Source organism: Notolepis coatsorum, assembly GCF_963971535.1.
Source record: "Notolepis coatsorum genome assembly, chromosome: 8".
In the NCBI taxonomy this organism is placed as follows: domain Eukaryota; kingdom Metazoa; phylum Chordata; class Actinopteri; order Aulopiformes; family Paralepididae; genus Notolepis; species Notolepis coatsorum.
In genome coordinates, this window is record NC_140172.1 from 10,925,022 (window position 1) to 10,937,728 (window position 12,707).

Consider the following 12,707-nt stretch of genomic DNA (forward strand, 5'->3'; position numbering starts at 1 on the left):
AATTCAAGAAACGTTTTAATAAAAAAAACGTACGTTTTAAATAATAATAATAATAAACAATAATGTCTCGAGCGAGTCTGACACATGCAGGTGCGCTTCATCTGTGCTGATGCGCTCCGCTCTGCCTGGAGTCTCCTCGGGTCTCCTAATATGGGCATATGTCCCAGTACCTTGACCGACACATACAGTGGCGAGCGTGAGTCGATGACAGTGCACTTAATATGCAATGCACTTAATAACTTCCTGCCAAAAGCGTGGGACCAGCTTATTGTGGCACTCACAACATGCAGAGCTGGCTAAAAACAGGGAAACTGTCAGGTGAATCTAAAGTCAATAAAAGTAATGAAAGAGGACAGGAGGAATTGGAGGTGAGAGAAGCGGAGAGCAGAGTTGGAGTGGAGACAGAGAGTGATGACGGTGACAGTGAAATGGGGGTGTGTGGAGCACAGACACAACAGCCTGGCCCTCCACCAAGAAAACAGGGTAAAAAAAGACGAGACTGGGCGACAGACTGGAAAAAGAAAAAGGAAATATGATGAAAATTATCTGTGTCTGGGCTTCACTTGGATTGGTGATGTGGATCACCCAGATCCCCAGTGTGTGATGTGCGGTGACGTCCTATCTAACAGCAGCATGAAGCCCTCATATCTACGTCGCCACTTAACGACTAAGCATGCCGAAGTTACTAAAGAACCCCTTGCATTTTTCAAGGAGGACTTGAAAGGCAGACAAAATAAACTCCAGTTTCATTCATGTGGTGGAGCTACCAAAAAGGCACTAAAGGCTTCTTATCTCGCAAGTTACAGAATTTCTAAAAGGGACTACCTCACACACTTGTGGAAGACGTGTGCCTGCCAATTGCCAAAGATATGGTTGAATGTATGATTGGAGAGAAAGAAGCAAAAAAATTGGATATGATCCCGGTGTCCAACAACACGGTGTCACGACGCATCGATATGATGTCCGAAAACATCCTGGCTACATTAGTCAGTCGCGTGAATAACAGTGAGTTTTATTCTCTCCAAGTAGATGAGTCCACTGATGTGGCAAATCTGGCCAATCTGTTGGTGTACATTCGTTACATTTTTGAAGGAACCGTGAAGGAGGATTTCTTGTTATGTCGAAAATTGTTAATTTCATCAAGGCTCGTCCACTAAATTCAAGGGTGTTTACAGTGTTGTGCAACGAGATGGGAAGCGATCACACAGCATTGCTTTTGCACACTGAGGTGCGCTGGTTGTCGCGAGGCAAAGTGTTGACGAGGCTGTTTGAACTGCGACATGAACTTCAAATATTCTTTGAAGACAACCCGCTCCACCTGGCCTCCAAACTGCATGACGAGGATTTTCTGCAGAAGCTTGCCTATCTGGCTGACATATTTTCGGTTCTGAATGAACTGAATTTAGGTTTACAGGGACTCAGTGTTACACTGTTCAACACACAGGACAAGATCGAAGCTATGATAAAAAAGCTATGATTCTGGGCTATCTGTGTGAGCCGGGATATGCTCATGTGTTTCCCTACACTGCATGCCTTCTTGGAGGGAAACGAAGTTGTCATGGGTGAAAATATAAGAACAAGAATAACAGAACACCTCAACCAACTCGCCGAGCAGCTACGGGCACATTTCCCACCCATGGATGCAGCCCAGACGTGGATTCGCAACCCATTTGAAGTGTCTCCTCCTGTCCCACAACTGTCACTACAACAGCAGGAACAGCTGATCGACCGGTCATCTGACGGAGCTGCTGCGGTTAAAAAGAAAAACACTTGTGGATTTTTGGACCGAGGCAATGATCCCATACCCAGACCTGGCAAAGCAAGCCGTGCAGATGTTAATGCCCTTCGCCACAACATATGTGTGAGGCTGGATTCTCTGCTCTCACAGTAGTGAAGACCAAATATCGCCAACGACTGCAGGATGTCGAGAAGGACTTGCGAATCAAACTCTCGTCAATTACACCAAACTTCACAGAGCTTTGTGCACAGATGCAGGGCCATCCGTCGCATTAACAAGGGTAAGTAATTAACCATCAATATTATTATTGCTACCAGGTTACTGCTGGTTTTAATATATTAATTTAAAATGAAATGCAGGTAGAACATGACTCCGCATAACCAAGAAAACAACACAAACCCAAGTAATTGCAATTATGATTAATCTCAGGCCTACTGGGGATAATCACCCTCTCTCCCCCTTCCCCTCCCTCTCTCTCTGCCCCCTCGCTCTTTCTGCAGGTCAAACCTCCTGCACTGCACTTGGCCAATCTGTTTTTGTTAGACTTTGGGCTGCAATTCTTGAAAGCAACTGATTAGGAACATACCATTTCAGCTGGGAGCTTAGCCAGAAGGCTGGATGTTTGACTTATCTGGCGCAGTGCTACTATATGTGTATGTATTGTAAGAGCCTATTTACATGTTAAAGTGCCATGTGTTATATTTTATGTATTTGTTTGGTTTTATGTTGAGTTCTGCCATTGTATTGTATACATTGTGCCTGCCAAGTTCAGGGCAGCAGTTCTATTATTAGTATTCATTTCATTCACTTGAAGTTAGCTTATGTAAATTCATATTAGAATGACTAGTCTGATGATTGCTGTCACTCTCTCTCTGCACTGTCATCCTCAACGACAGTAGCTACAGACATTTATGGAATTGTATACCATTGTCAAAGGATATACTACCATTATATTATAATTATTATTGTGTTCTATTATTAGTATTATTATATTATGTATATGGTTTTATATTATGTTCTGCTGTTATCATTATTATTAGTATTTATATTGTTATTATATATGATTATTTATATGATTTTATATTATTATCTTGTTATTATTTATGTTCTTATTGTATTAAATGTTGATGCCTTTAGTACACCTATGAATAGACTGTGTTGCATTTTTTATGTTTGTATGTTCAGCTAGGTCGGGAGGTGACAGGGGGTGCACGGCCAAAAAAGTTTGGGAACCGCTGGGTTAGAGTGTCTCTCTCCACACCTCTCTCTCTCTCTCTCTCTAAGAGACAGTAGGCTACAGACAAACACCCAGTCAAGCCCAACTCAGCCAGGAACAAGACATGGCAAGCCTAGCCAAGAACAAGACTAGGCAAGCCTAGTTAAGCAAGACACAGCCAAGAATGAGACATGGCAAGCCGAATTAAGCAAGACACAGCCAAGAACAAGAATAGGCAAGCCTAGTTAAAGGCCAACTTGCAGGTTGTATTTTTGTTCAATAAACAATGTGGACTAGGCCAACGGTGACTTTCATGAAGAAGGAAAAAAAATTATTGAAATTGACCCAGTTTTAGCGTTTTTATCAAACATTTTGTCTGCCCAACACAATCACCACACACGTGGATATTTTAATCCATGGATCAATAACATGAGTGTGTCATCCTAATGCTGACGTCAGACGAGGTACAGGGCAGCAGCGGCTCTGAGAGTCACACACAGCTAGTGGCAGGCAGAGAGCCTTGCTACTACTAGCTGAGGAGTAATGAATGATCTGTTTCACCTAACAACACTATTGCTCCGTGATCATAGCCATCCATCTCTAAAGCTAACCACTATTTGTAAAAGCCACAACCACGTTACCATATTTGTAATAATGAAAATCATTGTGTCGTTGTACATATTGTGTATACACCGTTAGAAGCTAGCTAAGTTAGCTAACGTAGCTTAGCTTAGCTTGGTAGCCATTGTGCTAACAACATGCCCCGACGTCTAGCTTGCCAGCCGGCATGAATACCCGATTTAAAATGGTTCTCTCCTCTTTGTATACCTTTGTCCTCACCAAGTATTATGCCAGGGAACTTATGGACACGACAATAGTAGTAGTTATAAGGTGTTTGAGCTTGTAGCGTTAGTTAGCTCATAGCTATCGTCACTGATGCACCGAGTGGGGCTAAAGGGGCTACTATCGTATCAACATGCCGGGGCGCATAGCTTGCTAGCCAGCATTCTCGAAACTCCTAACATCACCCGATTTAAAATGGTGTGTGTGCAGTGCTTTGCCCCACAGGTCTGAGAAGAGGACCTACACATTTTACTCGTTCCCAAAACTCTTTTACATGCACGACAGTAGATATAATGCTAAGCTAACGTTAGCGGGGTAACGTTAGCCAGAGCTATATAGCCAGCTTGATACTATGACGCGGGGATAAGGCGACAGCCCACAGACCAGTAGCGCTGCTGTACTGAACAACAGGCTGCCTAGTGGTAAATGTAGTTCTTTTTTTACGACATTAAAAACATTATAACTACCTTGTTTCAACCAGTTGTAGCTGGTCCATCAAAGTCTCAGATGATTAAACCCATTTGCGTCTTGTAAGGCGTCCATTTGGATCAAGGAAATAGCTTTCTGCACTAGTCAAAACTCCTTTACCTGACGTGACGTCATGGCCCTGATAGCTCTGATAAGCTTTTTTGATTTGCGTGTGCATGTTATTCGTGCGTGGACCTTTTTAACTCTTTCTGAGTGGCATTTCCGGCGTCAAATGGAAAAAAATAAATAATGAAATTAGATACCAATGATGTAAACTACCCATAATTGAAGAGTAGGGTTTAACCTGCAAGTTGGGCTTTAAGCAAGACCCAGCCAAGAACAAGACATGGCAAGCCTAATTAAGTAAGACACAGCCAAGAACAAGACTAGGCAAGCCTAGTTAAGCAAGACACAGCCAAGAACAAGACTAGGCAAGCCTAGTTAAGCAAGACCCAGCCAAGAACGAGACTAGGCAAGCAATTATTATTATACATTTTTTTAATACAGTATACCTATATTTTTATCATGTAAAAGTTTATATATAAAATCAGCAAATGGATTATGCAAAACAACTCCCAATGTAATATTTCTTCCCCATCTTACCGCTGACAATCTTTTGAGCGGGATTTCCAAGAGTCTTGTCTGTAGTTTAGCTCCACTCTTCTCTCCAAGCTCCTCATAACCTTGGATTACAAACCAGTCCGTGTCCTTTTCTGAAACTGAGAGAACAGTCATATTTCCATTTGTTTATTAAAAAAGATCGCCATTAGCTGATGCCAATGGCACCAGCTAGTCTTCCTGAGGTCCAAAATCCCACATATCAATATATACATACAAATATACATACACATGTGCACATATATACACTGAATAAAAGACAAAAAATAAATTATTGTTCTTTAAAAAAGAAAGTATCATCATTCCATTTGGGCTGTGGGGTGTGCTTAATGTCTGAAGGACTCGACTGAAGGCTTCTTGTCCTCTGCGAAAGCATGCAATTGGTCCACCAGATGGATACATCTTGATATTTGTCTAGTGTGTTCATTAGACAGGTGAAATCCTCTTTCAGTGCCTCTGTGCCCATTTTCTTAGGCAGTTAGCATTGCTGGTATGTGCGCCATTAGCATTAGCCACGCTTATAGGCCTCTTTGCTTTTGGAAAGAGTGAACAAAAAAATATATATATTGTGCATTCGACTAAGAGGTTGGCAGTCGACTATGGCTCCTTTCGATTGATTAGTCGACTATTCGACTAGTCATGGTCAGCCCTAGTCATTTGTAATCAGATTTGTTATTTGACTTGCCACAAATCTCACCCCACTTATAGTCTAGTGATTCATTCTGTATTTACAGGTGAAAACTGACCGGAGGAACAGGCTGCAGGGAGACCATCTGGCCCCTTGTATGCGTCTCAGCATCAATGTATCTATGTCTATGTTCTCTATTTATAGTATCTATTAAATCATTAAATCTATTAAATCTATCATCTATTAAATCAATACAAATAGTGTACATTTAAGTGTTGAGGCATGTCATTAATCTTGACTTTTACCCTGATTACAACTACACTGCAAACAAATTTAATCTTATCAAGTGAAAATATCTTGTATTTGGTACAATAATTTAGCTTTTTTCTGATTTTGGTCAATGTAATATTGTTTTAAAAAACAAGATTAACATTTTCTTAAAACAAGATAAATTGACCAAAATCAAGAAAAATAATAAGCCAAATGATCTGCCAGTGGAATAAGATAATCCACGATAATTCTACAAAATATTGGATTTATTGTACCAAATACAAGATATTTTCACTTGATAAGATTTAATTGTTTGCAGTGTACAAATATGCAGCTACCTGAGCCTCCAGAGCACTTCTAGTAGGGCTGGACGGTATGGTCTCAAATTTATATCACAGTATAATTTGAAGTAGGGATGCACCGATATGAAAATTTGCCACCGATACCGATAGTTCAACTAACACAATCGGCCGATACCGATATTTGTGGCAAATTCTTTTTATAAAAAAATTATATATATATTATTTTTTTGTAATTTTTTTGTAATTATTATTATTATGAAACTACTGTATATTTGTATGTCTCTAAATGTTTTGATGAATTGAAAATGGAGGACCCTTATGTAAAAAAGCCGAAAGTCTTTTTCTGGTCTTCATCCTCCAGTCCACTGAGCTGTACTGTACCCACTCTGCAATCTGTCAATAAAGCTTTCAATCAATCAATCAGACAAATGCATAGAAAAGCCCTTATTATAACCAAATAACAAAATTATATTGTTTATGAAAATGTTTTAGCCCTATGCTTGACTATTATTTTAGCCATGGCAACAAATAAAATAATAATAAAATGAATAAATAAAATATTAAATTTAGGGATGGGTACCTTTCACATTTGAACCGATACGGTACCGGTACCTGTGAATCGATACCGGTACCCAACGGTACCTTTTTTCGGTACTTTAGTCTCAAGAAATCCGTCGTGAAAAAAAAATCCAAAGTTCAAATAACTACAATTTTGACAGTTTTCGGCTTGCCATTGCTCCGACTGCTTTGTTGTTGAATCAAGTCAAATCCTAGGTAAGCATATATTGTGCGTGTGAACGTTGACATGAAAAGAAAAAAGGTAAATAAAAAGGTAAAAAAAATATATATAATAATTTTTTTTTCTGTATCTCACTTGAATCGATACTCTGTAGTACCGACGTGTTTCGGTTCGGTACCTCAAAAGTACCGAATCCGGTACCCATCCCTAAATAAATAGGCTATACGTCTCTCTGTTTGTGTTACAAATTGTGCTCACCGATATGAACATAGGCCTCTTTACTTAACTTAAAAAAAGGAAACATCAAGAAATATGTTATGGTATTAATTCCACCATGCCATGTAGCACTCTCTCTCTCCCAGTATGGTCTGTCGGGCTGCAGCTGGATACTATTTCTCCCAGTATGGTCTGCCGGGCTGCAGCTGGATACTATTGTCTCAACCAGAGCTCTCAACCAATGCAATGCAACAGAACAATTTTTTGACAGTCGATTCTGCCAATTACGTCACACCGCTTGCACCCGCCTCTGCTGTTACCACCAATCAGCAAGGCGTATTCGTTTTTTACGTCCTAGATTGCCGCCATTGATCTGCAGCGAGAGAACAACAAACTTACCGTAGCTAATACGTTAGCTCCCCGCCGACCACTAGTAAATTACCAGCGCTCCGCAAGATGACCAAACGAGGCATAATGATTTTACTGCAACGAATGTTATAATAAAACAAAGCCTTTCTATACATTTGTCTGATTGAAAACTTTATTAACAGATTGCAGAATGGGTACAACTCAAGGCTCTATGAGCAACGGAATGGAACTGAGCTATGAACGGAGTAATGCTTGCTACTTGCTATGTTCGGGTAAATACTATGCTGATGTTATTGAACGTGTAACACTAACTATATATATTGAAATTCTTTATTAGGAATTACCCCTTGAGATGAACCATCTCGTTTTCAAGGGGGTCCACAGCTTACAGAATACATACATTATTATGTATTAAACATAACAAAACAAAAGAAGCAAACAAAAACCAAACACAAAACAAGATAAAATTAATAATAAACAGGTTCAAACAACATCAAACAAGAGGAACATAAGACAACCAAACAACAAAACACAGAGCACATATTCAAGTTATTGCTTCAAAGATCTGTTATACTATTATTGGTGGAAACATGAACAAGTAATCTCAAGGTGAGAGGACAGCACAGTTTTAAACAGTTGTGAGGATGTTATAGCTCGAATATGAACTGGGAGATTATTCCAGTCAGATGGACCTTTGAACATGAATGCTTTTTTGCCAACTGAGGTAGTAACATTTGTTGGAACTTTAAAAAATAGCTGTGCACAGTGTCTCAGTTGATGTATAGAGGTGAAAGGGTCCATATACTGTTTGAGATATTGCGGATAATTGAAGTGAATACATTTAAAAATGAACTGTAACCAGTGCTGCTGTCATCTTACTGTGGGAGCTGGCAAATTAAGATTTTCATACATGGTGCAGTGGTGTGTCAAATATGGGCAGCCAAGAGCAAATCTGCATAGCCGGTGTTTAGTGGAAGAAGGTTGGTTTTGGATGCAGTTTGGTAAACTACGTCAGCGTAATCCATGATGGGTAAAATTAGTTGCTGAACCAGTCTCTTTCTGACAGGGAGTGTGAAACATTTTCTGTTGCGGTAGAGAACACCAGCACTAAAGTTGACTTTTCTAACAATATTATCAATGTGATATTTATATGAGAGTTCTGAATCAAGCCATAGACCAAGGTATTTAATGTGATCAACTCTATGCAGTTCTGTACCGTCCAGACAAGTGATATTAAATGGTTGATTAATGGTTTTGGATGCAAGATTACGGGTGGTCCCAAAGAGCATAGTATTAGTTTTAGTTTTGTTGATTAAAAGTTTATTAGCCGAGAGCCATGATTCGAGTTTATTGAAATTTGATTGCAGTGTTGACTGAATTTGAGGTAAGGTAATTTGAGATGTGTATATCACTGTGTCGTCGGCATAGAGTTGAGTATTACAACCTGTGAAAATTGAGGAGAGATCATTAATAAATATTGAAAACAAGAGCGGGCCTAATGTTGAGCCTTGTGGCACCCCACATTCCTGTACTGCCAATTCAGATCTACCATCCTGTATAGCAACACATTGTTTTCTGTTGTGCAGATATGAATTAAACCAAAGCAGGGCATTGCGTGAGAGGCCAATAGCGTACAATTTGTCTAATAGGAGATAATGGTTGACCAAATCAAAGGCTTTTGTTAAATCAATAAATATTGCACCAGTGAGATTACCATTACCAGATGAAGAAAATATATCATTAGTGAGTTTTAAGTAGTAGTTGTGGAATGATTGGAGCGAAAACCAGATTGCGAAGGTGATAAAATATTGTTGTTGCTGAGATAATTAGACAGTTGTTTATAAATTAACTTTTCAAAGACTTTTGCTATGGAACAGATAATTGCTATTGGTCTGTAATTATTGGGATCTAGTACATTGCCTGCTTTGTGGAGAGGAGTGATTTTTGAGTGCTTCCAGATAGATGGTATTTCATGTGATAATAAAGACAGATTATAGAGATCACATAGGGGGTACATCAAAATGTGTGGAACAAGTTTAAGAAATTTGCTTTCTAAACCATCTAGGCCTGGGCCACTACACACTTTAAGGTCTTTTATGGCATTCAGAACATCAATAGGTGAGATTTTCGTGAACGAGAAGGAGCTGTTGCAAGGTGGTGCATAGTTACAGATGACATAAGGATCCGGTATTGTGGGAGTACAGACTGAAGAGAAGTGTTGGTTAAAGGCTTGAGCTACAAGAAGAGGATTATGCAATATGGTGTTATTAACTTTTAATTGATTACATTGAATATTTTTATCAGATGAATTAGTTATAGTTTAAATTTTTTTCCAAAATTGTTTAGTGTTTTTAAAATCAGAGTTGAGAGATTCTTTATAATAATTTGATTTTGCATTCAGAGTCAATATTTTACTTTTATTTCTAAGCTGTCTGTATGTTTCCCAGTTTGCATGATCCTTAGTCCTACGATATGTGGCCCATGCCTTATCTCTCTGCCTGAAGGTGCTGATGAGGTCTGAAGTTATCCATGGAAGGTGACTACCCTTGACTTTGATAGTTTTGAATGGAGCATGTTTGTCAATAATTCTGGTTAGTTCCGTGTGAAGGAATTCCCAGGCTTCATGAACATTTGAGATGATTTGATATCGGTCCCAGTTAACCGAGATTAGATCATTAATGAATTCATCAACATTGATTTTTCTATCTTGCCTAATTTTTATGAATTTTGGGGGAAGTTTGGGTAATTTGATTTTCCAAATGCAGAACACCATGCAATGGTCACTAAAGCAATCTGCCGAAATACCTGAATCAATAATACAATTAGGGTGTGAAACCAAGATCCAATCGAGCAGAGATTGGAAAGTGGGTGTAACCCGAGTGGGCTCACTTATTAGCTGGGTTAGATTCAAGTTCCCAATAATGTTTTTAGCATTTTTTTAGGCTTTATCCAACCAGCAACGGTTAAAATCTCCTAAAATTACAAGTTCATTTTTGTCATGAATAGAATTTATGGTGGAGACTAAACAGTTGAAGGAATCAGCAGGAGCTGAAGGGGGTCTATAAATGTTACCAATTGTTATATATTTGTTCTCGTGTAGGATTACCTTCACAAAAATACCCTCAAAATTAACAGGGACAACTGCAGGCACAATTAATTCAGCAGCCAGATCTGATTACACATAAGTGACTATACCACCACCTCTCGAATCTCTATCAGTTCTATATATGACATAATTAGTTAGCTTGATTTCGTTGTTGGATATCTTGTTATTAAGCCAGGTTTCAGAAAGTGTAATTACATTGGGTTTATGCTGTTCCACCCACGGCCGCAATAGGTCAATTTTGTGTTTGAGACTCCTTATGTTCAAGTGTATAATTTTAAGTCCTTTTGTATTATCCATCTTGATCTTTAGTAATTGGGAGAATACCATCAATGACCCAATAAAACAGCATAGATCCAGGAACAATAGAGAGTTGAGCAAGTATAATGAACATGTCAGGACATAACAAGACAATACATAACAAGACAAGACATAACCAGATAGGACAAGACAAGACGAACAGACAAGACACAGACAGACAATATCAAAACAACCAACACAGAACCACCCAGCCCATTTAACCTTAACCACATAGGTCCAAGGATTTTGGGTGAGTAGCCTAACAATAACCACAACTCCCTAGCCAAAAGATGAGAATATAGATGGGTGGGGGGGGGGGGGGAGAAAGAGAGAGAGATCGGATGGACAATGATATCAGTGCATACAGAAATACATAGGTATATATAGGTATGTGCGTGTACAAATAGGTACACGCACATACATATGCACATGCACATACGCACACAGAAACATTCAACATGCATATATACACATACACACGCAACATGTACACAACATGCATACCTTCATACAAACATGCACACCTACATATGTGCATACATATCTTCTACGTGCATACAAATAATTCAAAAGACATGAATTCTAAATGAAAGAAAAGGAAAATAACATAATATTAATTATTAATCAGTAAACCAACCAATCAATTCATTAACTAGTATAACCAATATTAATAGTAATCAAAATAATAATATATGCGAAGAAATAATATATAAGAAGGAACATTAAAAGAAAGTGGAAAAATAGGCAAAAGAATGTCTTGAGAAACTTAACTACAGTTGTCTGCAGGATCATCATCACAGAATGCAGTCCAGGTAGTCTTGGTAAGGACAGCGTGCTGCTGACGTCATCACCATGCGTCCATGTTTACATCGGCTGTGAAGCATGCTTCAAGTGTTTACAGTCGCTGGGGCAGTAACCCTGGTTACTGGGGCAGCATGCTGGATAGTCCGAAGATCATCCTGAGCATCGCGAACGATATCATCTTCACCACCACTCAGCCAGTATGTTGTGTGAGGATTCCTATAAAGGATGCCATCGATATATAGTTTGTCAACAAAGAGCTGAGCATTCTTCCCGTTTTTCCTCGCCTCTGACAAGAAGGGGTACAGTAGCCTCCGTCTGTTCATGATCTCGGCTGGGAATTGATCACTAATGGAGTATGTGGAACCTTTCAGCTCTTTCCCCTTGGACATGACAGAGTATTTCATTTTGGAGTCGGTAACTTTGGCCACAATCGGACGGGGCCGCTGCTGGTCGACTCTGGCCCTCCCCAGGCGATGCACCCTGGAGAAGCGGATTGCTTCTGTTTCCTCCATCCCCATTTTCAAGTTGTTAGTCAGAAATGACTTTAACAGTACTTCGGATTTCAGGTGAGTTTCATTTGGTATTTCCGCAAGTCCATGAATTATAATATTATCCCTCATGCTTCTGCATTGAAGATCCAGACTGTCATTAGCCATGCTGGCTCGATCCTTTTGTAGTTCGCCTGTCAAACATTTCAGTTTGTTGACTTCAATCCGAAGTAAGGCATTGTCCTCCTTTAGCACTTCGATGAGGGAGTTATTCCACTCCACAGAAGATTTGAGATCTTTCACGTCATTTGTCAGTTGATCAAGTAAATTAAGCTTCTGGAGTTGCTGTTTTATCGCTGTTAGAGACTCACGGATGTCACCCGATGAGTCGTCAATGTCGCTAGAGCTCAGTTCAGACCTAGTGCGTTTGTCTGCCTGGTTCGGCATAACTTTAATGTGATACAACGAGTCAATGTAGTCTTCCAAGCTCTCTACCGTTTCTGACGGGGGCGAATCCAGTTGAGAAAATTTGCGTTGGTCACAGATCAAACAATGATTAAAGGCATAATACGGAGGTTTAGGCTAAGGCGTACTGCTCAGCACTT

General features: G+C 39.5%; 1 protein-coding gene across 1 annotated transcript in view; it reads right to left on the minus strand.

Moving 5' to 3' along the window:
* Positions 1 to 4,913, minus strand: part of LOC311233167 (uncharacterized protein) — a 28,260-nt gene extending 23,347 nt beyond the window's left edge. Inside the window, exon 1 of the mRNA XM_084320059.1 lies at positions 4,869 to 4,913. The gene's annotated coding sequence lies outside the window, so the exon portion shown is untranslated. The remainder of the gene's footprint in view (positions 1 to 4,868) is intronic.
* Positions 4,914 to 12,707: the final 7,794 nt, after the last annotated feature.